This window comes from Oncorhynchus nerka, linkage group LG23 (assembly GCF_034236695.1).
Source record: "Oncorhynchus nerka isolate Pitt River linkage group LG23, Oner_Uvic_2.0, whole genome shotgun sequence".
NCBI lineage: Eukaryota > Metazoa > Chordata > Actinopteri > Salmoniformes > Salmonidae > Oncorhynchus > Oncorhynchus nerka.
In genome coordinates, this window is record NC_088418.1 from 39,126,680 (window position 1) to 39,152,336 (window position 25,657).

General features: G+C 43.1%; 31 non-coding genes across 31 annotated transcripts; all 31 read left to right on the forward strand.

Moving 5' to 3' along the window:
• Positions 1 to 788: 788 nt before the first annotated feature.
• trnas-gcu (transfer RNA serine (anticodon GCU)) lies at positions 789 to 870 on the forward strand. Its single transcript has one exon. It is a non-coding gene; the product is annotated as a tRNA-Ser (tRNA).
• A 1,042-nt stretch (positions 871 to 1,912) lies between these two features.
• Positions 1,913 to 1,994, forward strand: trnas-gcu (transfer RNA serine (anticodon GCU)). Its single transcript has one exon. It is a non-coding gene; the product is annotated as a tRNA-Ser (tRNA).
• Positions 1,995 to 4,721: 2,727 nt separating this feature from the next.
• Positions 4,722 to 4,803, forward strand: trnas-gcu (transfer RNA serine (anticodon GCU)). The gene has a single exon. It is a non-coding gene; the product is annotated as a tRNA-Ser (tRNA).
• Positions 4,804 to 5,283: 480 nt separating this feature from the next.
• Positions 5,284 to 5,365, forward strand: trnas-gcu (transfer RNA serine (anticodon GCU)). Its single transcript has one exon. It is a non-coding gene; the product is annotated as a tRNA-Ser (tRNA).
• A 1,042-nt stretch (positions 5,366 to 6,407) lies between these two features.
• Positions 6,408 to 6,489, forward strand: trnas-gcu (transfer RNA serine (anticodon GCU)). Its single transcript has one exon. It is a non-coding gene; the product is annotated as a tRNA-Ser (tRNA).
• A 480-nt stretch (positions 6,490 to 6,969) lies between these two features.
• trnas-gcu (transfer RNA serine (anticodon GCU)) lies at positions 6,970 to 7,051 on the forward strand. The gene has a single exon. It is a non-coding gene; the product is annotated as a tRNA-Ser (tRNA).
• A 479-nt stretch (positions 7,052 to 7,530) lies between these two features.
• On the forward strand, positions 7,531 to 7,612 carry trnas-gcu (transfer RNA serine (anticodon GCU)). Its single transcript has one exon. It is a non-coding gene; the product is annotated as a tRNA-Ser (tRNA).
• Positions 7,613 to 8,654: 1,042 nt separating this feature from the next.
• trnas-gcu (transfer RNA serine (anticodon GCU)) lies at positions 8,655 to 8,736 on the forward strand. Its single transcript has one exon. It is a non-coding gene; the product is annotated as a tRNA-Ser (tRNA).
• A 480-nt stretch (positions 8,737 to 9,216) lies between these two features.
• Positions 9,217 to 9,298, forward strand: trnas-gcu (transfer RNA serine (anticodon GCU)). The gene has a single exon. It is a non-coding gene; the product is annotated as a tRNA-Ser (tRNA).
• Positions 9,299 to 9,777: 479 nt separating this feature from the next.
• Positions 9,778 to 9,859, forward strand: trnas-gcu (transfer RNA serine (anticodon GCU)). Its single transcript has one exon. It is a non-coding gene; the product is annotated as a tRNA-Ser (tRNA).
• Positions 9,860 to 11,462: 1,603 nt separating this feature from the next.
• On the forward strand, positions 11,463 to 11,544 carry trnas-gcu (transfer RNA serine (anticodon GCU)). The gene has a single exon. It is a non-coding gene; the product is annotated as a tRNA-Ser (tRNA).
• Positions 11,545 to 12,024: 480 nt separating this feature from the next.
• trnas-gcu (transfer RNA serine (anticodon GCU)) lies at positions 12,025 to 12,106 on the forward strand. The gene has a single exon. It is a non-coding gene; the product is annotated as a tRNA-Ser (tRNA).
• Positions 12,107 to 12,586: 480 nt separating this feature from the next.
• Positions 12,587 to 12,668, forward strand: trnas-gcu (transfer RNA serine (anticodon GCU)). The gene has a single exon. It is a non-coding gene; the product is annotated as a tRNA-Ser (tRNA).
• A 479-nt stretch (positions 12,669 to 13,147) lies between these two features.
• Positions 13,148 to 13,229, forward strand: trnas-gcu (transfer RNA serine (anticodon GCU)). The gene has a single exon. It is a non-coding gene; the product is annotated as a tRNA-Ser (tRNA).
• Positions 13,230 to 14,272: 1,043 nt separating this feature from the next.
• trnas-gcu (transfer RNA serine (anticodon GCU)) lies at positions 14,273 to 14,354 on the forward strand. The gene has a single exon. It is a non-coding gene; the product is annotated as a tRNA-Ser (tRNA).
• Positions 14,355 to 14,834: 480 nt separating this feature from the next.
• On the forward strand, positions 14,835 to 14,916 carry trnas-gcu (transfer RNA serine (anticodon GCU)). Its single transcript has one exon. It is a non-coding gene; the product is annotated as a tRNA-Ser (tRNA).
• A 480-nt stretch (positions 14,917 to 15,396) lies between these two features.
• trnas-gcu (transfer RNA serine (anticodon GCU)) lies at positions 15,397 to 15,478 on the forward strand. The gene has a single exon. It is a non-coding gene; the product is annotated as a tRNA-Ser (tRNA).
• Positions 15,479 to 15,958: 480 nt separating this feature from the next.
• trnas-gcu (transfer RNA serine (anticodon GCU)) lies at positions 15,959 to 16,040 on the forward strand. The gene has a single exon. It is a non-coding gene; the product is annotated as a tRNA-Ser (tRNA).
• A 480-nt stretch (positions 16,041 to 16,520) lies between these two features.
• On the forward strand, positions 16,521 to 16,602 carry trnas-gcu (transfer RNA serine (anticodon GCU)). The gene has a single exon. It is a non-coding gene; the product is annotated as a tRNA-Ser (tRNA).
• Positions 16,603 to 17,082: 480 nt separating this feature from the next.
• trnas-gcu (transfer RNA serine (anticodon GCU)) lies at positions 17,083 to 17,164 on the forward strand. The gene has a single exon. It is a non-coding gene; the product is annotated as a tRNA-Ser (tRNA).
• A 480-nt stretch (positions 17,165 to 17,644) lies between these two features.
• Positions 17,645 to 17,726, forward strand: trnas-gcu (transfer RNA serine (anticodon GCU)). Its single transcript has one exon. It is a non-coding gene; the product is annotated as a tRNA-Ser (tRNA).
• Positions 17,727 to 19,325: 1,599 nt separating this feature from the next.
• On the forward strand, positions 19,326 to 19,407 carry trnas-gcu (transfer RNA serine (anticodon GCU)). Its single transcript has one exon. It is a non-coding gene; the product is annotated as a tRNA-Ser (tRNA).
• Positions 19,408 to 19,886: 479 nt separating this feature from the next.
• On the forward strand, positions 19,887 to 19,968 carry trnas-gcu (transfer RNA serine (anticodon GCU)). Its single transcript has one exon. It is a non-coding gene; the product is annotated as a tRNA-Ser (tRNA).
• Positions 19,969 to 20,448: 480 nt separating this feature from the next.
• trnas-gcu (transfer RNA serine (anticodon GCU)) lies at positions 20,449 to 20,530 on the forward strand. The gene has a single exon. It is a non-coding gene; the product is annotated as a tRNA-Ser (tRNA).
• A 480-nt stretch (positions 20,531 to 21,010) lies between these two features.
• Positions 21,011 to 21,092, forward strand: trnas-gcu (transfer RNA serine (anticodon GCU)). The gene has a single exon. It is a non-coding gene; the product is annotated as a tRNA-Ser (tRNA).
• A 480-nt stretch (positions 21,093 to 21,572) lies between these two features.
• On the forward strand, positions 21,573 to 21,654 carry trnas-gcu (transfer RNA serine (anticodon GCU)). Its single transcript has one exon. It is a non-coding gene; the product is annotated as a tRNA-Ser (tRNA).
• A 481-nt stretch (positions 21,655 to 22,135) lies between these two features.
• Positions 22,136 to 22,217, forward strand: trnas-gcu (transfer RNA serine (anticodon GCU)). The gene has a single exon. It is a non-coding gene; the product is annotated as a tRNA-Ser (tRNA).
• A 561-nt stretch (positions 22,218 to 22,778) lies between these two features.
• Positions 22,779 to 22,860, forward strand: trnas-gcu (transfer RNA serine (anticodon GCU)). The gene has a single exon. It is a non-coding gene; the product is annotated as a tRNA-Ser (tRNA).
• A 1,041-nt stretch (positions 22,861 to 23,901) lies between these two features.
• trnas-gcu (transfer RNA serine (anticodon GCU)) lies at positions 23,902 to 23,983 on the forward strand. The gene has a single exon. It is a non-coding gene; the product is annotated as a tRNA-Ser (tRNA).
• A 480-nt stretch (positions 23,984 to 24,463) lies between these two features.
• trnas-gcu (transfer RNA serine (anticodon GCU)) lies at positions 24,464 to 24,545 on the forward strand. Its single transcript has one exon. It is a non-coding gene; the product is annotated as a tRNA-Ser (tRNA).
• Positions 24,546 to 25,025: 480 nt separating this feature from the next.
• trnas-gcu (transfer RNA serine (anticodon GCU)) lies at positions 25,026 to 25,107 on the forward strand. The gene has a single exon. It is a non-coding gene; the product is annotated as a tRNA-Ser (tRNA).
• Positions 25,108 to 25,657: the final 550 nt, after the last annotated feature.

The following is a 25,657-nucleotide window of genomic DNA, read 5'->3' on the forward strand; positions in this document are numbered from 1 at the left end:
AGAATAGCTTCACCAAGGGCAACCTCAATGGTGGGATTTGAACCGACACCTCAACACACTTAATCAAGCACTTGAGACCACTCGGCCTGACAACACGTTTGTTAAATGTCTCGATGGGATTGACACATGGCCTTGCCATTGCTCTGCCTAACTTTCATTGATTTCAATTTAGGGTTTACATACAGCAACTACAGTTTTTAAGATCATTTGCCACTTCCAAAATACAGGATGAGGTGGCCGAGTGGTTAAGGCGATGGACTGCTAATCCATTGTGCTCTGCATGCATGGGTTCGAATCCCATCCCCATCGTGTAACAATTCAAATTCTGTCCTTTATTTTGGTACTGGAAGATTTTGACTTTCACAAACACTGGTAAAATTACTGACTGCCACAGCGAGAGCACAGACTTGGTATCTGAGTGGTGAAGGCGATGAACTGCATGTGTGGATTATAACACCAACCTCTTCACAAAACATTTGTTATTTCCTCTCTTACATGGCCCCACATGAATATAGAATCCCTGCGCAATCCTAGAGCGACTAATACGATTCAGGTATTGAACAATAGCTTCACCAAGGGCAACCTCAATGGTGGGATTTGAACCGACACCTCAACACACTTAATCAAGCACTTGAGACCACTCGGCCTGACAACACGTTTGTTAAATGTCTCGATGGGATTGACACATGGCCTTGCCATTGCTCTGCCTAACTTTCATTGATTTCAATTTAGGGTTTACATACAGCAACTACAGTTTTTTAAGATCATTTGCCACTTCCAAAATACAGGATGAGGTGGCCGAGTGGTTAAGGCGATGGACTGCTAATCCATTGTGCTCTGCATGCATGGGTTCGAATCCCATCCTCATCGTGTAACAATTAAAATTCTGTGCTTTATTTTGGCACTGGAAGATTTTGACTTTCACAAACACTGGTAAAATTACTGACTGCCACAGCGAGAGCACCAGACTTGGTATCTGAGTGGTGAAGGCGATGAACTGCATGTGTGGATTATAACACCAACCTCTTCACAAAACATTTGTTATTTCCTCTCTTACATGGCCCCACATGAATATAGAATCCCTGCGCAATCCTAGAGCGACTAATACGATTCAGGTATTGAACAATAGCTTCACCAAGGGCAACCTCAATGGTGGGATTTGAACCGACACCTCAACACACTTAATCAAGCACTTGAGACCACTCGGCCTGACAACACGTTTGTTAAATGTCTCGATGGGATTGACACATGGCCTTGCCATTGCTCTGCCTAACTTTCATTGATTTCAATTTAGGGTTTACATACAGCAACTACAGTTTTTTAAGATCATTTGCCACTTCCAAAATACAGGAAGAGGTGGGCGAGTGGTTAAGGCGATGGACTGCTAATCCATTGTGCTCTGCATGCATGGGTTCGAATCCCATCCTCATCGTGTAACAATTAAAATTCTGTGCTTTATTTTGGCACTGGAAGATTTTGACTTTCACAAACACTGGTAAAATTACTGACTGCCACAGCGAGAGCACCAGACTTGGTATCTGAGTGGTGAAGGCGATGAACTGCATGTGTGGATTATAACACCAACCTCTTCACAAAACATTTGTTATTTCCTCTCTTACATGGCCCCACATGAATATAGAATCCCTGCGCAATCCTAGAGCGACTAATACGATTCAGGTATTGAACAATAGCTTCACCAAGGGCAACCTCAATGGTGGGATTTGAACCGACACCTCAACACACTTAATCAAGCACTTGAGACCACTCGGCCTGACAACACGTTTGTTAAATGTCTCGATGGGATTGACACATGGCCTTGCCATTGCTCTGCCTAACTTTCATTGATTTCAATTTAGGGTTTACATACAGCAACTACAGTTTTTTAAGATCATTTGCCACTTCCAAAATACAGGATGAGGTGGCCGAGTGGTTAAGGCGATGGACTGCTAATCCATTGTGCTCTGCATGCATGGGTTCGAATCCCATCCTCATCGTGTAACAATTAAAATTCTGTGCTTTATTTTGGCACTGGAAGATTTTGACTTTCACAAACACTGGTAAAATTACTGACTGCCACAGCGAGAGCACCAGACTTGGTATCTGAGTGGTGAAGGCGATGAACTGCATGTGTGGATTATAACACCAACCTCTTCACAAAACATTTGTTATTTCCTCTCTTACATGGCCCCACATGAATATAGAATCCCTGCGCAATCCTAGAGCGACTAATACGATTCAGGTATTGAACAATAGCTTCACCAAGGGCAACCTCAATGGTGGGATTTGAACCGACACCTCAACACACTTAATCAAGCACTTGAGACCACTCGGCCTGACAACACGTTTGTTAAATGTCTCGATGGGATTGACACATGGCCTTGCCATTGCTCTGCCTAACTTTCATTGATTTCAATTTAGGGTTTACATACAGCAACTACAGTTTTTTAAGATCATTTGCCACTTCCAAAATACAGGATGTGGTGGCCGAGTGGTTAAGGCGATGGACTGCTAATCCATTGTGCTCTGCATGCATGGGTTCGAATCCCATCCTCATCGTGTAACAATTAAAATTATGTGCTTTATTTTGGCACTGGAAGATTTTGACTTTCACAAACACTGGTAAAATTACTGACTGCCACAGCGAGAGCACCAGACTTGGTATCTGAGTGGTGAAGGCGATGAACTGCATGTGTGGATTATAACACCAACCTCTTCACAAAACATTTGTTATTTCCTCTCTTACATGGCCCCACATGAATATAGAATCCCTGCGCAATCCTAGAGCGACTAATACGATTCAGGTATTGAACAATAGCTTCACCAAGGGCAACCTCAATGGTGGGATTTGAACCGACACCTCAACACACTTAATCAAGCACTTGAGACCACTCGGCCTGACAACACGTTTGTTAAATGTCTCGATGGGATTGACACATGGCCTTGCCATTGCTCTGCCTAACTTTCATTGATTTCAATTTAGGGTTTACATACAGCAACTACAGTTTTTAAGATCATTTGCCACTTCCAAAATACAGGATGAGGTGGCCGAGTGGTTAAGGCGATGGACTGCTAATCCATTGTGCTCTGCATGCATGGGTTCGAATCCCATCTTCATCGTGTAACAATTAAAATTATGTGCTTTATTTTGGCACTGGAAGATTTTGACTTTCACAAACACTGGTAAAATTACTGACTGCCACAGCGAGAGCACCAGACTTGGTATCTGAGTGGTGAAGGCGATGAACTGCATGTGTGGATTATAACACCAACCTCTTCACAAAACATTTGTTATTTCCTCTCTTACATGGCCCCACATGAATATAGAATCCCTGCGCAATCCTAGAGCAAATAATACGATTCAGGTATTGAACAATAGCTTCACCAAGGGCAACCTCAATGGTGGGATTTGAACCGACACCTCAACACACTTAATCAAGCACTTGAGACCACTCGGCCTGACAACACGTTTGTTAAATGTCTCGATGGGATTGACACATGGCCTTGCCATTGCTCTGCCTAACTTTCATTGATTTCAATTTAGGGTTTACATACAGCAACTACAGTTTTTTAAGATCATTTGCCACTTCCAGAATACAGGATGAGGTGGCCGAGTGGTTAAGGCGATGGAATGCTAATCCATTGTGCTCTGCATGCATGGGTTCGAATCCCATCCTCATCGTGTAACAATTAAAATTCTGTGCTTTGTTTTGGCACTGGAAGATTTTGGCTTTCACAAACACTGGTAAAATTACTGACTGCCACAGCGAGAGCACCAGACTTGGTATCTGAGTGGTGAAGGCGATGAACTGCATGTGTGGATTATAACACCAACCTCTTCACAAAACATTTGTTATTTCCTCTCTTACATGGCCCCACATGAATATAGAATCCCTGCGCAATCCTAGAGCGACTAATACGATTCAGGTATTGAACAATAGCTTCACCAAGGGCAACCTCAATGGTGGGATTTGAACCGACACCTCAACACACTTAATCAAGCACTTGAGACCACTCGGCCTGACAACACGTTTGTTAAATGTCTCGATGGGATTGACACATGGCCTTGCCATTGCTCTGCCTAACTTTCATTGATTTCAATTTAGGGTTTACATACAGCAACTACAGTTTTTTAAGATCATTTGCCACTTCCAAAATACAGGATGTGGTGGCCGAGTGGTTAAGGCGATGGACTGCTAATCCATTGTGCTCTGCATGCATGGGTTCGAATCCCATCCTCATCGTGTAACAATTAAAATTATGTGCTTTATTTTGGCACTGGAAGATTTTGACTTTCACAAACACTGGTAAAATTACTGACTGCCACAGCGAGAGCACCAGACTTGGTATCTGAGTGGTGAAGGCGATGAACTGCATGTGTGGATTATAACACCAACCTCTTCACAAAACATTTGTTATTTCCTCTCTTACATGGCCCCACATGAATATAGAATCCCTGCGCAATCCTAGAGCGACTAATACGATTCAGGTATTGAACAATAGCTTCACCAAGGGCAACCTCAATGGTGGGATTTGAACCGACACCTCAACACACTTAATCAAGCACTTGAGACCACTCGGCCTGACAACACGTTTGTTAAATGTCTCGATGGGATTGACACATGGCCTTGCCATTGCTCTGCCTAACTTTCATTGATTTCAATTTAGGGTTTACATACAGCAACTACAGTTTTTTAAGATCATTTGCCACTTCCAAAATACAGGATGAGGTGGCCGAGTGGTTAAGGCGATGGACTGCTAATCCATTGTGCTCTGCATGCATGGGTTCGAATCCCATCCTCATCGTGTAACAATTAAAATTCTGTGCTTTGTTTTGGCACTGGAAGATTTTGGCTTTCACAAACACTGGTAAAATTACTGACTGCCACAGCGAGAGCACCAGACTTGGTATCTGAGTGGTGAAGGCGATGAACTGCATGTGTGGATTATAACACCAACCTCTTCACAAAACATTTGTTATTTCCTCTCTTACATGGCCCCACATGAATATAGAATCCCTGCGCAATCCTAGAGCGACTAATACGATTCAGGTATTGAACAATAGCTTCACCAAGGGCAACCTCAATGGTGGGATTTGAACCGACACCTCAACACACTTAATCAAGCACTTGAGACCACTCGGCCTGACAACACGTTTGTTAAATGTCTCGATGGGATTGACACATGGCCTTGCCATTGCTCTGCCTAACTTTCATTGATTTCAATTTAGGGTTTACATACAGCAACTACAGTTTTTTAAGATCATTTGCCACTTCCAAAATACAGGATGAGGTGGCCGAGTGGTTAAGGCGATGGACTGCTAATCCATTGTGCTCTGCATGCATGGGTTCGAATCCCATCCTCATCGTGTAACAATTAAAATTCTGTGCTTTGTTTTGGCACTGGAAGATTTTGGCTTTCACAAACACTGGTAAAATTACTGACTGCCACAGCGAGAGCACCAGACTTGGTATCTGAGTGGTGAAGGCGATGAACTGCATGTGTGGATTATAACACCAACCTCTTCACAAAACATTTGTTATTTCCTCTCTTACATGGCCCCACATGAATATAGAATCCCTGCGCAATCCTAGAGCGACTAATACGATTCAGGTATTGAACAATAGCTTCACCAAGGGCAACCTCAATGGTGGGATTTGAACCGACACCTCAACACACTTAATCAAGCACTTGAGACCACTCGGCCTGACAACACGTTTGTTAAATGTCTCGATGGGATTGACACATGGCCTTGCCATTGCTCTGCCTAACTTTCATTGATTTCAATTTAGGGTTTACATACAGCAACTACAGTTTTTTAAGATCATTTGCCACTTCCAAAATACAGGATGTGGTGGCCGAGTGGTTAAGGCGATGGACTGCTAATCCATTGTGCTCTGCATGCATGGGTTCGAATCCCATCCTCATCGTGTAACAATTAAAATTCTGTGCTTTGTTTTGGCACTGGAAGATTTTGGCTTTCACAAACACTGGTAAAATTACTGACTGCCACAGCGAGAGCACCAGACTTGGTATCTGAGTGGTGAAGGCGATGAACTGCATGTGTGGATTATAACACCAACCTCTTCACAAAACATTTGTTATTTCCTCTCTTACATGGCCCCACATGAATATAGAATCCCTGCGCAATCCTAGAGCGACTAATACGATTCAGGTATTGAACAATAGCTTCACCAAGGGCAACCTCAATGGTGGGATTTGAACCGACACCTCAACACACTTAATCAAGCACTTGAGACCACTCGGCCTGACAACACGTTTGTTAAATGTCTCGATGGGATTGACACATGGCCTTGCCATTGCTCTGCCTAACTTTCATTGATTTCAATTTAGGGTTTACATACAGCAACTACAGTTTTTTAAGATCATTTGCCACTTCCAAAATACAGGATGAGGTGGCCGAGTGGTTAAGGCGATGGACTGCTAATCCATTGTGCTCTGCATGCATGGGTTCGAATCCCATCCTCATCGTGTAACAATTAAAATTCTGTGCTTTGTTTTGGCACTGGAAGATTTTGACTTTCACAAACACTGGTAAAATTACTGACTGCCACAGCGAGAGCACCAGACTTGGTATCTGAGTGGTGAAGGCGATGAACTGCATGTGTGGATTATAACACCAACCTCTTCACAAAACATTTGTTATTTCCTCTCTTACATGGCCCCACATGAATATAGAATCCCTGCGCAATCCTAGAGCGACTAATACGATTCAGGTATTGAACAATAGCTTCACCAAGGGCAACCTCAATGGTGGGATTTGAACCGACACCTCAACACACTTAATCAAGCACTTGAGACCACTCGGCCTGACAACACGTTTGTTAAATGTCTCGATGGGATTGACACATGGCCTTGCCATTGCTCTGCCTAACTTTCATTGATTTCAATTTAGGGTTTACATACAGCAACTACAGTTTTTTAAGATCATTTGCCACTTCCAAAATACAGGATGAGGTGGCCGAGTGGTTAAGGCGATGGACTGCTAATCCATTGTGCTCTGCATGCATGGGTTCGAATCCCATCCTCATCGTGTAACAATTAAAATTCTGTGCTTTGTTTTGGCACTGGAAGATTTTGACTTTCACAAACACTGGTAAAATTACTGACTGCCACAGCGAGAGCACCAGACTTGGTATCTGAGTGGTGAAGGCGATGAACTGCATGTGTGGATTATAACACCAACCTCTTCACAAAACATTTGTTATTTCCTCTCTTACATGGCCCCACATGAATATAGAATCCCTGCGCAATCCTAGAGCGACTAATACGATTCAGGTATTGAACAATAGCTTCACCAAGGGCAACCTCAATGGTGGGATTTGAACCGACACCTCAACACACTTAATCAAGCACTTGAGACCACTCGGCCTGACAACACGTTTGTTAAATGTCTCGATGGGATTGACACATGGCCTTGCCATTGCTCTGCCTAACTTTCATTGATTTCAATTTAGGGTTTACATACAGCAACTACAGTTTTTAAGATCATTTGCCACTTCCAAAATACAGGATGAGGTGGCCGAGTGGTTAAGGCGATGGACTGCTAATCCATTGTGCTCTGCATGCATGGGTTCGAATCCCATCCTCATCGTGTAACAATTAAAATTATGTGCTTTATTTTGGCACTGGAAGATTTTGACTTTCACAAACACTGGTAAAATTACTGACTGCCACAGCGAGAGCACCAGACTTGGTATCTGAGTGGTGAAGGCGATGAACTGCATGTGTGGATTATAACACCAACCTCTTCACAAAACATTTGTTATTTCCTCTCTTACATGGCCCCACATGAATATAGAATCCCTGCGCAATCCTAGAGCGACTAATACGATTCAGGTATTGAACAATAGCTTCACCAAGGGCAACCTCAATGGTGGGATTTGAACCGACACCTCAACACACTTAATCAAGCACTTGAGACCACTCGGCCTGACAACACGTTTGTTAAATGTCTCGATGGGATTGACACATGGCCTTGCCATTGCTCTGCCTAACTTTCATTGATTTCAATTTAGGGTTTACATACAGCAACTACAGTTTTTTAAGATCATTTGCCACTTCCAAAATACAGGATGTGGTGGCCGAGTGGTTAAGGCGATGGACTGCTAATCCATTGTGCTCTGCATGCATGGGTTCGAATCCCATCCTCATCGTGTAACAATTAAAATTATGTGCTTTATTTTGGCACTGGAAGATTTTGACTTTCACAAACACTGGTAAAATTACTGACTGCCACAGCGAGAGCACCAGACTTGGTATCTGAGTGGTGAAGGCGATGAACTGCATGTGTGGATTATAACACCAACCTCTTCACAAAACATTTGTTATTTCCTCTCTTACATGGCCCCACATGAATATAGAATCCCTGCGCAATCCTAGAGCGACTAATACGATTCAGGTATTGAACAATAGCTTCACCAAGGGCAACCTCAATGGTGGGATTTGAACCGACACCTCAACACACTTAATCAAGCACTTGAGACCACTCGGCCTGACAACACGTTTGTTAAATGTCTCGATGGGATTGACACATGGCCTTGCCATTGCTCTGCCTAACTTTCATTGATTTCAATTTAGGGTTTACATACAGCAACTACAGTTTTTCAAGATCATTTGCCACTTCCAAAATACAGGATGAGGTGGCCGAGTGGTTAAGGCGATGGACTGCTAATCCATTGTGCTCTGCATGCATGGGTTCGAATCCCATCCTCATCGTGTAACAATTAAAATTCTGTGCTTTGTTTTGGCACTGGAAGATTTTGGCTTTCACAAACACTGGTAAAATTACTGACTGCCACAGCGAGAGCACCAGACTTGGTATCTGAGTGGTGAAGGCGATGAACTGCATGTGTGGATTATAACACCAACCTCTTCACAAAACATTTGTTATTTCCTCTCTTACATGGCCCCACATGAATATAGAATCCCTGCGCAATCCTAGAGCGACTAATACGATTCAGGTATTGAACAATAGCTTCACCAAGGGCAACCTCAATGGTGGGATTTGAACCGACACCTCAACACACTTAATCAAGCACTTGAGACCACTCGGCCTGACAACACGTTTGTTAAATGTCTCGATGGGATTGACACATGGCCTTGCCATTGCTCTGCCTAACTTTCATTGATTTCAATTTAGGGTTTACATACAGCAACTACAGTTTTTCAAGATCATTTGCCACTTCCAAAATACAGGATGAGGTGGCCGAGTGGTTAAGGCGATGGACTGCTAATCCATTGTGCTCTGCATGCATGGGTTCGAATCCCATCCTCATCGTGTAACAATTAAAATTCTGTGCTTTATTTTGGCACTGGAAGATTTTGACTTTCACAAACACTGGTAAAATTACTGACTGCCACAGCGAGAGCACCAGACTTGGTATCTGAGTGGTGAAGGCGATGAACTGCATGTGTGGATTATAACACCAACCTCTTCACAAAACATTTGTTATTTCCTCTCTTACATGGCCCCACATGAATATAGAATCCCTGCGCAATCCTAGAGCGACTAATACGATTCAGGTATTGAACAATAGCTTCACCAAGGGCAACCTCAATGGTGGGATTTGAACCGACACCTCAACACACTTAATCAAGCACTTGAGACCACTCGGCCTGACAACACGTTTGTTAAATGTCTCGATGGGATTGACACATGGCCTTGCCATTGCTCTGCCTAACTTTCATTGATTTCAATTTAGGGTTTACATACAGCAACTACAGTTTTTAAGATCATTTGCCACTTCCAAAATACAGGATGAGGTGGCCGAGTGGTTAAGGCGATGGACTGCTAATCCATTGTGCTCTGCATGCATGGGTTCGAATCCCATCCTCATCGTGTAACAATTAAAATTATGTGCTTTATTTTGGCACTGGAAGATTTTGACTTTCACAAACACTGGTAAAATTACTGACTGCCACAGCGAGAGCACCAGACTTGGTATCTGAGTGGTGAAGGCGATGAACTGCATGTGTGGATTATAACACCAACCTCTTCACAAAACATTTGTTATTTCCTCTCTTACATGGCCCCACATGAATATAGAATCCCTGCGCAATCCTAGAGCGACTAATACGATTCAGGTATTGAACAATAGCTTCACCAAGGGCAACCTCAATGGTGGGATTTGAACCGACACCTCAACACACTTAATCAAGCACTTGAGACCACTCGGCCTGACAACACGTTTGTTAAATGTCTCGATGGGATTGACACATGGCCTTGCCATTGCTCTGCCTAACTTTCATTGATTTCAATTTAGGGTTTACATACAGCAACTACAGTTTTTAAGATCATTTGCCACTTCCAAAATACAGGATGTGGTGGCCGAGTGGTTAAGGCGATGGACTGCTAATCCATTGTGCTCTGCATGCATGGGTTCGAATCCCATCCTCATCGTGTAACAATTAAAATTCTGTGCTTTGTTTTGGCACTGGAAGATTTTGGCTTTCACAAACACTGGTAAAATTACTGACTGCCACAGCGAGAGCACCAGACTTGGTATCTGAGTGGTGAAGGCGATGAACTGCATGTGTGGATTATAACACCAACCTCTTCACAAAACATGTGTTATTTCCTCTCTTACATGGCCCCACATGAATATAGAATCCCTGCGCAATCCTAGAGCGACTAATACGATTCAGGTATTGAACAATAGCTTCACCAAGGGCAACCTCAATGGTGGGATTTGAACCGACACCTCAACACACTTAATCAAGCACTTGAGACCACTCGGCCTGACAACACGTTTGTTAAATGTCTCGATGGGATTGACACATGGCCTTGCCATTGCTCTGCCTAACTTTCATTGATTTCAATTTAGGGTTTACATACAGCAACTACAGTTTTTCAAGACCATTTGCCACTTCCAGAATACAGGATGAGGTGGCCGAGTGGTTAAGGCGATGGAATGCTAATCCATTGTGCTCTGCATGCATGGGTTCGAATCCCATCCTCATCGTGTAACAATTAAAATTCTGTGCTTTGTTTTGGCACTGGAAGATTTTGGCTTTCACAAACACTGGTAAAATTACTGACTGCCACAGCGAGAGCACCAGACTTGGTATCTGAGTGGTGAAGGCGATGAACTGCATGTGTGGATTATAACACCAACCTCTTCACAAAACATTTGTTATTTCCTCTCTTACATGGCCCCACATGAATATAGAATCCCTGCGCAATCCTAGAGCGACTAATACGATTCAGGTATTGAACAATAGCTTCACCAAGGGCAACCTCAATGGTGGGATTTGAACCGACACCTCAACACACTTAATCAAGCACTTGAGACCACTCGGCCTGACAACACGTTTGTTAAATGTCTCGATGGGATTGACACATGGCCTTGCCATTGCTCTGCCTAACTTTCATTGATTTCAATTTAGGGTTTACATACAGCAACTACAGTTTTTTAAGATCATTTGCCACTTCCAAAATACAGGATGAGGTGGCCGAGTGGTTAAGGCGATGGACTGCTAATCCATTGTGCTCTGCATGCATGGGTTCGAATCCCATCCTCATCGTGTAACAATTAAAATTCTGTGCTTTATTTTGGCACTGGAAGATTTTGACTTTCACAAACACTGGTAAAATTACTGACTGCCACAGCGAGAGCACCAGACTTGGTATCTGAGTGGTGAAGGCGATGAACTGCATGTGTGGATTATAACACCAACCTCTTCACAAAACATTTGTTATTTCCTCTCTTACATGGCCCCACATGAATATAGAATCCCTGCGCAATCCTAGAGCGACTAATACGATTCAGGTATTGAACAATAGCTTCACCAAGGGCAACCTCAATGGTGGGATTTGAACCGACACCTCAACACACTTAATCAAGCACTTGAGACCACTCGGCCTGACAACACGTTTGTTAAATGTCTCGATGGGATTGACACATGGCCTTGCCATTGCTCTGCCTAACTTTCATTGATTTCAATTTAGGGTTTACATACAGCAACTACAGTTTTTTAAGATCATTTGCCACTTCCAAAATACAGGATGAGGTGGCCGAGTGGTTAAGGCGATGGACTGCTAATCCATTGTGCTCTGCATGCATGGGTTCGAATCCCATCCTCATCGTGTAACAATTAAAATTCTGTGCTTTGTTTTGGCACTGGAAGATTTTGACTTTCACAAACACTGGTAAAATTACTGACTGCCACAGCGAGAGCACCAGACTTGGTATCTGAGTGGTGAAGGCGATGAACTGCATGTGTGGATTATAACACCAACCTCTTCACAAAACATTTGTTATTTCCTCTCTTACATGGCCCCACATGAATATAGAATCCCTGCGCAATCCTAGAGCGACTAATACGATTCAGGTATTGAACAATAGCTTCACCAAGGGCAACCTCAATGGTGGGATTTGAACCGACACCTCAACACACTTAATCAAGCACTTGAGACCACTCGGCCTGACAACACGTTTGTTAAATGTCTCGATGGGATTGACACATGGCCTTGCCATTGCTCTGCCTAACTTTCATTGATTTCAATTTAGGGTTTACATACAGCAACTACAGTTTTTCAAGATCATTTGCCACTTCCAAAATACAGGATGAGGTGGCCGAGTGGTTAAGGCGATGGACTGCTAATCCATTGTGCTCTGCATGCATGGGTTCGAATCCCATCCTCATCGTGTAACAATTAAAATTCTGTGCTTTATTTTGGCACTGGAAGATTTTGACTTTCACAAACACTGGTAAAATTACTGACTGCCACAGCGAGAGCACCAGACTTGGTATCTGAGTGGTGAAGGCGATGAACTGCATGTGTGGATTATAACACCAACCTCTTCACAAAACATTTGTTATTTCCTCTCTTACATGGCCCCACATGAATATAGAATCCCTGCGCAATCCTAGAGCGACTAATACGATTCAGGTATTGAACAATAGCTTCACCAAGGGCAACCTCAATGGTGGGATTTGAACCGACACCTCAACACACTTAATCAAGCACTTGAGACCACTCGGCCTGACAACACGTTTGTTAAATGTCTCGATGGGATTGACACATGGCCTTGCCATTGCTCTGCCTAACTTTCATTGATTTCAATTTAGGGTTTACATACAGCAACTACAGTTTTTAAGATCATTTGCCACTTCCAAAATACAGGATGAGGTGGCCGAGTGGTTAAGGCGATGGACTGCTAATCCATTGTGCTCTGCATGCATGGGTTCGAATCCCATCCTCATCGTGTAACAATTAAAATTATGTGCTTTATTTTGGCACTGGAAGATTTTGACTTTCACAAACACTGGTAAAATTACTGACTGCCACAGCGAGAGCACCAGACTTGGTATCTGAGTGGTGAAGGCGATGAACTGCATGTGTGGATTATAACACCAACCTCTTCACAAAACATTTGTTATTTCCTCTCTTACATGGCCCCACATGAATATAGAATCCCTGCGCAATCCTAGAGCGACTAATACGATTCAGGTATTGAACAATAGCTTCACCAAGGGCAACCTCAATGGTGGGATTTGAACCGACACCTCAACACACTTAATCAAGCACTTGAGACCACTCGGCCTGACAACACGTTTGTTAAATGTCTCGATGGGATCGACACATGGCCTTGCCATTGCTCTGCCTAACTTTCATTGATTTCAATTTAGGGTTTACATACAGCAACTACAGTTTTTAAAGATCATTTGCCACTTTCTAAATTACAGAATGAGGTGGCCGAGTGGTTAAGGCGATGGACTGCTAATCCATTGTGCTCTGCATGCATGTGTTCGAATCCAGTCCTCATCGTGTAATAATTAAAATTCTGTGCTTTATTTTGGCACTGGAAGATTTTTGACTTTCACAAACACTGGTAAAATTGCTGACTGCCACAGCGAGAGCACAGGACTTGGTATCTGAGTGGTGAAGGCGATGAACTGCATGTGTGGATTATAACACCAACCTCTTCACAAAACATTTGTTATTTCCTCTCTTACATGGCCCCACATGAATATAGAATCCCTGCGCAATCCTAGAGCGACTAATACGATTCAGGTATTGAACAATAGCTTCACCAAGGGCAACCTCAATGGTGGGATTTGAACCGACACCTCAACACACTTAATCAAGCACTTGAGACCACTCGGCCTGACAACACGTTTGTTAAATGTCTCGATGGGATTGACACATGGCCTTGCCATTGCTCTGCCTAACTTTCATTGATTTCAATTTAGGGTTTACATACAGCAACTACAGTTTTTAAGATCATTTGCCACTTCCAAAATACAGGATGAGGTGGCCGAGTGGTTAAGGCGATGGACTGCTAATCCATTGTGCTCTGCATGCATGGGTTCGAATCCCATCCTCATCGTGTAACAATTAAAATTATGTGCTTTATTTTGGCACTGGAAGATTTTGACTTTCACAAACACTGGTAAAATTACTGACTGCCACAGCGAGAGCACCAGACTTGGTATCTGAGTGGTGAAGGCGATGAACTGCATGTGTGGATTATAACACCAACCTCTTCACAAAACATTTGTTATTTCCTCTCTTACATGGCCCCACATGAATATAGAATCCCTGCGCAATCCTAGAGCGACTAATACGATTCAGGTATTGAACAATAGCTTCACCAAGGGCAACCTCAATGGTGGGATTTGAACCGACACCTCAACACACTTAATCAAGCACTTGAGACCACTCGGCCTGACAACACGTTTGTTAAATGTCTCGATGGGATTGACACATGGCCTTGCCATTGCTCTGCCTAACTTTCATTGATTTCAATTTAGGGTTTACATACAGCAACTACAGTTTTTCAAGATCATTTGCCACTTCCAAAATACAGGATGAGGTGGCCGAGTGGTTAAGGCGATGGACTGCTAATCCATTGTGCTCTGCATGCATGGGTTCGAATCCCATCCTCATCGTGTAACAATTAAAATTATGTGCTTTATTTTGGCACTGGAAGATTTTGACTTTCACAAACACTGGTAAAATTACTGACTGCCACAGCGAGAGCACCAGACTTGGTATCTGAGTGGTGAAGGCGATGAACTGCATGTGTGGATTATAACACCAACCTCTTCACAAAACATTTGTTATTTCCTCTCTTACATGGCCCCACATGAATATAGAATCCCTGCGCAATCCTAGAGCGACTAATACGATTCAGGTATTGAACAATAGCTTCACCAAGGGCAACCTCAATGGTGGGATTTGAACCGACACCTCAACACACTTAATCAAGCACTTGAGACCACTCGGCCTGACAACACGTTTGTTAAATGTCTCGATGGGATTGACACATGGCCTTGCCATTGCTCTGCCTAACTTTCATTGATTTCAATTTAGGGTTTACATACAGCAACTACAGTTTTTCAAGATCATTTGCCACTTCCAAAATACAGGATGAGGTGGCCGAGTGGTTAAGGCGATGGACTGCTAATCCATTGTGCTCTGCATGCATGGGTTCGAATCCCATCCTCATCGTGTAACAATTAAAATTCTGTGCTTTATTTTGGCACTGGAAGATTTTGACTTTCACAAACACTGGTAAAATTACTGACTGCCACAGCGAGAGCACCAGACTTGGTATCTGAGTGGTGAAGGCGATGAACTGCATGTGTGGATTATAACACCAACCTCTTCACAAAACATTTGTTATTTCCTCTCTTACATGGCCCCACATGAATATAGAATCCCTGCGCAATCCTAGAGCGACTAATACGATTCAGGTATTGAACAATAGCTTCACCAAGGGCAACCTCAATGGTGGGATTTGAACCGACACCTCAACACACTTAATCAAGCACTTGAGACCACTCGGCCTGACAACACGTTTGTTAAATGTCTCGATGGGATTGACACATGGCCTTGCCATTGCTCTGCCTAACTTTCATTGATTTCAATTTAGGGTTTACATACAGCAACTACAGTTTTTCAAGATCATTTGCCACTTCCAAAATACAGGATGAGGTGGCCGAGTGGTTAAGGCGATGGACTGCTAATCCATTGTGCTCTGCATGCATGGGTTCGAATCCCATCCTCATCGTGTAACAATTAAAATTCTGTGCTTTATTTTGGCACTGGAAGATTTTGACTTTCACAAACACTGGTAAAATTACTGACTGCCACAGCGAGAGCACCAGACTTGGTATCTGAGTGGTGAAGGCGATGAACTGCATGTGTGGATTATAACACCAACCTCTTCACAAAACATTTGTTATTTCCTCTCTTACATGGCCCCACATGAATATAGAATCCCTGCGCAATCCTAGAGCGACTAATACGATTCAGGTATTGAACAATAGCTTCACCAAGGGCAACCTCAATGGTGGGATTTGAACCGACACCTCAACACACTTAATCAAGCACTTGAGACCACTCGGCCTGACAACACGTTTGTTAAATGTCTCGATGGGATTGACACATGGCCTTGCCATTGCTCTGCCTAACTTTCATTGATTTCAATTTAGGGTTTACATACAGCAACTACAGTTTTTCAAGATCATTTGCCACTTCCAAAATACAGGATGAGGTGGCCGAGTGGTTAAGGCGATGGACTGCTAATCCATTGTGCTCTGCATGCATGGGTTCGAATCCCATCCTCATCGTGTAACAATTAAAATTCTGTGCTTTATTTTGGCACTGGAAGATTTTGACTTTCACAAACACTGGTAAAATTACTGACTGCCACAGCGAGAGCACCAGACTTGGTATCTGAGTGGTGAAGGCGATGAACTGCATGTGTGGATTATAACACCAACCTCTTCACAAAACATTTGTTATTTCCTCTCTTACATGGCCCCACATGAATATAGAATCCCTGCGCAATCCTAGAGCGACTAATACGATTCAGGTATTGAACAATAGCTTCACCAAGGGCAACCTCAATGGTGGGATTTGAACCGACACCTCAACACACTTAATCAAGCACTTGAGACCACTCGGCCTGACAACACGTTTGTTAAATGTCTCGATGGGATTGACACATGGCCTTGCCATTGCTCTGCCTAACTTTCATTGATTTCAATTTAGGGTTTACATACAGCAACTACAGTTTTTTAAGATCATTTGCCACTTCCAAAATACAGGATGAGGTGGCCGAGTGGTTAAGGCGATGGACTGCTAATCCATTGTGCTCTGCATGCATGGGTTCGAATCCCATCCTCATCGTGTAACAATTAAAATTCTGTGCTTTGTTTTGGCACTGGAAGATTTTGACTTTCACAAACACTGGTAAAATTACTGACTGCCACAGCGAGAGCACCAGACTTGGTATCTGAGTGGTGAAGGCGATGAACTGCATGTGTGGATTATAACACCAACCTCTTCACAAAACATTTGTTATTTCCTCTCTTACATGGCCCCACATGAATATAGAATCCCTGCGCAATCCTAGAGCGACTAATACGATTCAGGTATTGAACAATAGCTTCACCAAGGGCAACCTCAATGGTGGGATTTGAACCGACACCTCAACACACTTAATCAAGCACTTGAGACCACTCGGCCTGACAACACGTTTGTTAAATGTCTCGATGGGATTGACACATGGCCTTGCCATTGCTCTGCCTAACTTTCATTGATTTCAATTTAGGGTTTACATACAGCAACTACAGTTTTTTAAGATCATTTGCCACTTCCAAAATACAGGATGAGGTGGCCGAGTGGTTAAGGCGATGGACTGCTAATCCATTGTGCTCTGCATGCATGGGTTCGAATCCCATCCTCATCGTGTAACAATTAAAATTCTGTGCTTTGTTTTGGCACTGGAAGATTTTGGCTTTCACAAACACTGGTAAAATTACTGACTGCCACAGCGAGAGCACCAGACTTGGTATCTGAGTGGTGAAGGCGATGAACTGCATGTGTGGATTATAACACCAACCTCTTCACAAAACATTTGTTATTTCCTCTCTTACATGGCCCCACATGAATATAGAATCCCTGCGCAATCCTAGAGCAAATAATACGATTCAGGTATTGAACAATAGCTTCACCAAGGGCAACCTCAATGGTGGGATTTGAACCGACACCTCAACACACTTAATCAAGCACTTGAGACCACTCGGCCTGACAACACGTTTGTTAAATGTCTCGATGGGATTGACACATGGCCTTGCCATTGCTCTGCCTAACTTTCATTGATTTCAATTTAGGGTTTACATACAGCAACTACAGTTTTTCAAGACCATTTGCCACTTCAGGAATACAGGATGAGGTGGCCGAGTGGTTAAGGCGATGGAATGCTAATCCATTGTGCTCTGCATGCATGGGTTCGAATCCCATCCTCATCGTGTAACAATTAAAATTCTGTGCTTTGGTTTGGCACTGGAAGATTTTGGCTTTCACAAACACTGGTAAAATTACTGACTGCCACAGCGAGAGCACCAGACTTGGTATCTGAGTGGTGAAGGCGATGAACTGCATGTGTGGATTATAACACCAACCTCTTCACAAAACATTTGTTATTTCCTCTCTTACATGGCCCCACATGAATATAGAATCCCTGCGCAATCCTAGAGCGACTAATACGATTCAGGTATTGAACAATAGCTTCACCAAGGGCAACCTCAATGGTGGGATTTGAACCGACACCTCAACACACTTAATCAAGCACTTGAGACCACTCGGCCTGACAACACGTTTGTTAAATGTCTCGATGGGATTGACACATGGCCTTGCCATTGCTCTGCCTAACTTTCATTGATTTCAATTTAGGGTTTACATACAGCAACTACAGTTTTTCAAGATCATTTGCCACTTCCAAAATACAGGATGAGGTGGCCGAGTGGTTAAGGCGATGGACTGCTAATCCATTGTGCTCTGCATGCATGGGTTCCCATCCTCATCGTGTAACAATTAAAATTATGTGCTTTATTTTGGCACTGGAAGATTTTGACTTTCACAAACACTGGTAAAATTACTGACTGCCACAGCGAGAGCACCAGACTTGGTATCTGAGTGGTGAAGGCGATGAACTGCATGTGTGGATTATAACACCAACCTCTTCACAAAACATTTGTTATTTCCTCTCTTACATGGCCCCACATGAATATAGAATCCCTGCGCAATCCTAGAGCGACTAATACGATTCAGGTATTGAACAATAGCTTCACCAAGGGCAACCTCAATGGTGGGATTTGAACCGACACCTCAACACACTTAATCAAGCACTTGAGACCACTCGGCCTGACAACACGTTTGTTAAATGTCTCGATGGGATTGACACATGGCCTTGCCATTGCTCTGCCTAACTTTCATTGATTTCAATTTAGGGTTTACATACAGCAACTACAGTTTTTCAAGATCATTTGCCACTTCCAAAATACAGGATGAGGTGGCCGAGTGGTTAAGGCGATGGACTGCTAATCCATTGTGCTCTGCATGCATGGGTTCGAATCCCATCCTCATCGTGTAACAATTAAAATTCTGTGCTTTGTTTTGGCACTGGAAGATTTTGACTTTCACAAACACTGGTAAAATTACTGACTGCCACAGCGAGAGCACCAGACTTGGTATCTGAGTGGTGAAGGCGATGAACTGCATGTGTGGATTATAACACCAACCTCTTCACAAAACATTTGTTATTTCCTCTCTTACATGGCCCCACATGAATATAGAATCCCTGCGCAATCCTAGAGCGACTAATACGATTCAGGTATTGAACAATAGCTTCACCAAGGGCAACCTCAATGGTGGGATTTGAACCGACACCTCAACACACTTAATCAAGCACTTGAGACCACTCGGCCTGACAACACGTTTGTTAAATGTCTCGATGGGATTGACACATGGCCTTGCCATTGCTCTGCCTAACTTTCATTGATTTCAATTTAGGGTTTACATACAGCAACTACAGTTTTTAAGATCATTTGCCACTTCCAAAATACAGGATGAGGTGGCCGAGTGGTTAAGGCGATGGACTGCTAATCCATTGTGCTCTGCATGCATGGGTTCGAATCCCATCCTCATCGTGTAACAATTAAAATTATGTGCTTTATTTTGGCACTGGAAGATTTTGACTTTCACAAACACTGGTAAAATTACTGACTGCCACAGCGAGAGCACCAGACTTGGTATCTGAGTGGTGAAGGCGATGAACTGCATGTGTGGATTATAACACCAACCTCTTCACAAAACATTTGTTATTTCCTCTCTTACATGGCCCCACATGAATATAGAATCCCTGCGCAATCCTAGAGCGACTAATACGATTCAGGTATTGAACAATAGCTTCACCAAGGGCAACCTCAATGGTGGGATTTGAACCGACACCTCAACACACTTAATCAAGCACTTGAGACCACTCGGCCTGACAACACGTTTGTTAAATGTCTCGATGGGATTGACACATGGCCTTGCCATTGCTCTGCCTAACTTTCATTGATTTCAATTTAGGGTTTACATACAGCAACTACAGTTTTTTAAGATCATTTGCCACTTCCAAAATACAGGATGAGGTGGCCGAGTGGTTAAGGCGATGGACTGCTAATCCATTGTGCTCTGCATGCATGGGTTCGAATCCCATCCTCATCGTGTAACAATTAAAATTCTGTGCTTTATTTTGGCACTGGAAGATTTTGACTTTCACAAACACTGGTAAAATTACTGACTGCCACAGCGAGAGCACCAGACTTGGTATCTGAGTGGTGAAGGCGATGAACTGCATGTGTGGATTATAACACCAACCTCTTCACAAAACATTTGTTATTTCCTCTCTTACATGGCCCCACATGAATATAGAATCCCTGCGCAATCCTAGAGCAACTAATACGATTCAGGTATTGAAGAATAGCTTCACCAAGGGCAACCTCAATGGTGGGATTTGAACCGACACCTCAACACACTTAATCAAGCACTTGAGACCACTCGGCCTGACAACACGTTTGTTAGATGTCTCGATGGGATCGACACATGGCCTTGCCATTGCTCTGCCTAACTTTCATTGATTTCAATTTAGGGTTTACATACAGCAACTACAGTTTTTTAAGATCATTTGCCACTTCTAAAATATAGGATGAGGTGGCCGAGTGGTTAAGGCGATGGACTGCTAATCCATTGTGCTCTGCATGCATGGGTTCGAATCCCATCCTCATCGTGTAACAATTAAAATTCTGTGCTTTATTTTGGCACTGGAAGATTTTGGCTTTCACAAACACTGGTAAAATTACTGACTGCCACAGCGAGAGCACAGGACTTGGTATCTGAGTGGTGAAGGCGATGAACTGCATGTGTGGATTATAACACCAACCTCTTCACAAAACATTTGTTATTTCCTCTCTTACATGGCCCCACATGAATATAGAATCCCTGCGCAATCCTAGAGCGACTAATACGATTCAGGTATTGAACAATAGCTTCACCAAGGGCAACCTCAATGGTGGGATTTGAACCGACACCTCAACACACTTAATCAAGCACTTGAGACCACTCGGCCTGACAACACGTTTGTTAAATGTCTCGATGGGATTGACACATGGCCTTGCCATTGCTCTGCCTAACTTTCATTGATTTCAATTTAGGGTTTACATACAGCAACTACAGTTTTTCAAGATCATTTGCCACTTATAAAATACAGGATGAGGTGGCCGAGTGGTTAAGGCGATGGACTGCTAATCCATTGTGCTCTGCATGCATGGGTTCGAATCCCATCCTCATCGTGTAACAATTAAAATTCTGTGCTTTGTTTATTTTGGCACTGGAAGATTTTGGCTTTCACAAACACTGGTAAAATTACTGACTGCCACAGCGAGACACAGACTTGGTATCTGAGTGGTGAAGGCGATGAACTGCATGTGTGGATTATAACACCAACCTCTTCACAAAACATTTGTTATTTCCTCTCTTACATGGCCCCACATGAATATAGAATCCCTGCGCAATCCTAGAGCGACTAATACGATTCAGGTATTGAAGAATAGCTTCACCAAGGGCAACCTCAATGGTGGGATTTGAACCGACACCTCAACACACTTAATCAAGCACTTGAGACCACTCGGCCTGACAACACGTTTGTTAAATGTCTCGATGGGATTGACACATGGCCTTGCCATTGCTCTGCCTAACTTTCATTGATTTCAATTTAGGGTTTACATACAGCAACTACAGTTTTTAAGATAATTTGCCACTTCCAAAATACAGGATGAGGTGGCCGAGTGGTTAAGGCGATGGACTGCTAATCCATTGTGCTCTGCATGCATGGGTTCGAATCCCATCCTCATCATGTAACAATTAAAATTCCAAAATACAGGATAACAATTAAAATTCCATTTTGCTCTGCATGCATGGGTTCGAATCCCATTTGTGTAACAATTAAAATTCTGTGCTTTATTTTGGCACTGGAAGATTTTGACTTTCACAAACACTGGTAAAATTACTGACTGCCACAGCGAGAGCACCAGACTTGGTATCTGAGTGGTGAAGGCGATGAACTGCATGTGTGGATTATAACACCAACCTCTTCACAAAACATTTGTTATTTCCTCTCTTACATGGCCCCACATGAATATAGAATCCCTGCGCAATCCTAGAGCGACTAATACGATTCAGGTATTGAACAATAGCTTCACCAAGGGCAACCTCAATGGTGGGATTTGAACCGACACCTCAACACACTTAATCAAGCACTTGAGACCACTCGGCCTGACAACACGTTTGTTAAATGTCTCGATGGGATTGACACATGGCCTTGCCATTGCTCTGCCTAACTTTCATTGATTTCAATTTAGGGTTTACATACAGCAACTACAGTTTTTCAAGATCATTTGCCACTTCCAAAATACAGGATGAGGTGGCCGAGTGGTTAAGGCGATGGACTGCTAATCCATTGTGCTCTGCATGCATGGGTTCGAATCCCATCCTCATCGTGTAACAATTAAAATTATGTGCTTTATTTTGGCACTGGAAGATTTTGACTTTCACAAACACTGGTAAAATTACTGACTGCCACAGCGAGAGCACCAGACTTGGTATCTGAGTGGTGAAGGCGATGAACTGCATGTGTGGATTATAACACCAACCTCTTCACAAAACATTTGTTATTTCCTCTCTTACATGGCCCCACATGAATATAGAATCCCTGCGCAATCCTAGAGCGACTAATACGATTCAGGTATTGAACAATAGCTTCACCAAGGGCAACCTCAATGGTGGGATTTGAACCGACACCTCAACACACTTAATCAAGCACTTGAGACCACTCGGCCTGACAACACGTTTGTTAAATGTCTCGATGGGATCGACACATGGCCTTGCCATTGCTCTGCCTAACTTTCATTGATTTCAATTTAGGGTTTACATACAGCAACTACAGTTTTTCAAGACCATTTGCCACTTCCAGAATACAGGATGAGGTGGCCGAGTGGTTAAGGCGATGGACTGCTAATCCATTGTGCTCTGCATGCATGGGTTAGAATCCCATCCTCATCGTGTAACAATTAAAATTACGTGCTTTATTTTGGCACTGGAAGATTTTGACTTTCACAAACACTGGTAAAATTACTGACTGCCACAGCGAGAGCACCAGACTTGGTATCTGAGTGGTGAAGGCGATGAACTGCATGTGTGGATTATAACACCAACCTCTTCACAAAACATTTGTTATTTCCTCTCTTACATGGCCCCACATGAATATAGAATCCCTGCGCAATCCTAGAGCGACTAATACGATTCAGGTATTGAACAATAGCTTCACCAAGGGCAACCTCAATGGTGGGATTTGAACCGACACCTCAACACACTTAATCAAGCACTTGAGACCACTCGGCCTGACAACACGTTTGTTAAATGTCTCGATGGGATTGACACATGGCCTTGCCATTGCTCTGCCTAACTTTCATTGATTTCAATTTAGGGTTTACATACAGCAACTACAGTTTTTAAGATCATTTGCCACTTCCAAAATACAGGATGAGGTGGCCGAGTGGTTAAGGCGATGGACTGCTAATCCATTGTGCTCTGCATGCATGGGTTCGAATCCCATCCTCATCGTGTAACAATTAAAATTCTGTGCTTTATTTTGGCACTGGAAGATTTTGACTTTCACAAACACTGGTAAAATTACTGACTGCCACAGCGAGAGCACCAGACTTGGTATCTGAGTGGTGAAGGCGATGAACTGCATGTGTGGATTATAACACCAACCTCTTCACAAAACATTTGTTATTTCCTCTCTTACATGGCCCCACATGAATATAGAATCCCTGCGCAATCCTAGAGCGACTAATACGATTCAGGTATTGAACAATAGCTTCACCAAGGGCAACCTCAATGGTGGGATTTGAACCGACACCTCAACACACTTAATCAAGCACTTGAGACCACTCGGCCTGACAACACGTTTGTTAAATGTCTCGATGGGTTTGACACATGGCCTTGCCATTGCTCTGCCTAACTTTCATTGATTTCAATTTAGGGTTTACATACAGCAACTACAGTTTTTCAAGATCATTTGCCACTTCCAAAATACAGGATGAGGTGGCCGAGTGGTTAAGGCGATGGACTGCTAATCCATTGTGCTCTGCATGCATGGGTTCGAATCCCATCCTCATCGTGTAACAATTAAAATTCTGTGCTTTATTTTGGCACTGGAAGATTTTGACTTTCACAAACACTGGTAAAATTACTGACTGCCACAGCGAGAGCACCAGACTTGGTATCTGAGTGGTGAAGGCGATGAACTGCATGTGTGGATTATAACACCAACCTCTTCACAAAACATTTGTTATTTCCTCTCTTACATGGCCCCACATGAATATAGAATCCCTGCGCAATCCTAGAGCGACTAATACGATTCAGGTATTGAACAATAGCTTCACCAAGGGCAACCTCAATGGTGGGATTTGAACCGACACCTCAACACACTTAATCAAGCACTTGAGACCACTCGGCCTGACAACACGTTTGTTAAATGTCTCGATGGGATCGACACATGACCTTGCCATTGCTCTGCCTAACTTTCATTGATTTCAATTTAGGGTTTACATACAGCAACTACAGTTTTTCAAGATCATTTGCCACTTCCAAAATACAGGATGAGGTGGCCGAGTGGTTAAGGCGATGGACTGCTAATCCATTGTGCTCTGCATGCATGGGTTCGAATCCCATCCTCATCGTGTAACAATTAAAATTCTGTGGTTTATTTTGGCACTGGAAGATTTTGACTTTCACAAACACTGGTAAAATTACTGACTGCCACAGCGAGAGCACAGGACTTGGTATCTGAGTGGTGAAGGCGATGAACTGCATGTGTGGATTATAACACCAACCTCTTCACAAAACATTTGTTATTTCCTCTCTTACATGGCCCCACATGAATATAGAATCCCTGCGCAATCCTAGAGCAACCAATAAGATTCAGGTATTGAAGAATAGCTTCACCAAGGGCAACCTCAATGGTGGGATTTGAACCGACACCTCAACACACTTAATCAAGCACTTGAGACCACTCGGCCTGACAACACGTTTGTTAAATGTCTCGATGGGATCGACACATGGCCTTGCCATTGCTCTGCCTAACTTTCATTGATTTCAATCTAGGGTTTACATACAGCAACTACAGTTTTTTAAGGTCATTTGCCACATGCAAATAACAGGATGAGGTGGCTGAGTGGTTAAGATGATGCACTGCTAATCCATTTTGCTCTGCATGCATGGGTTAGAATC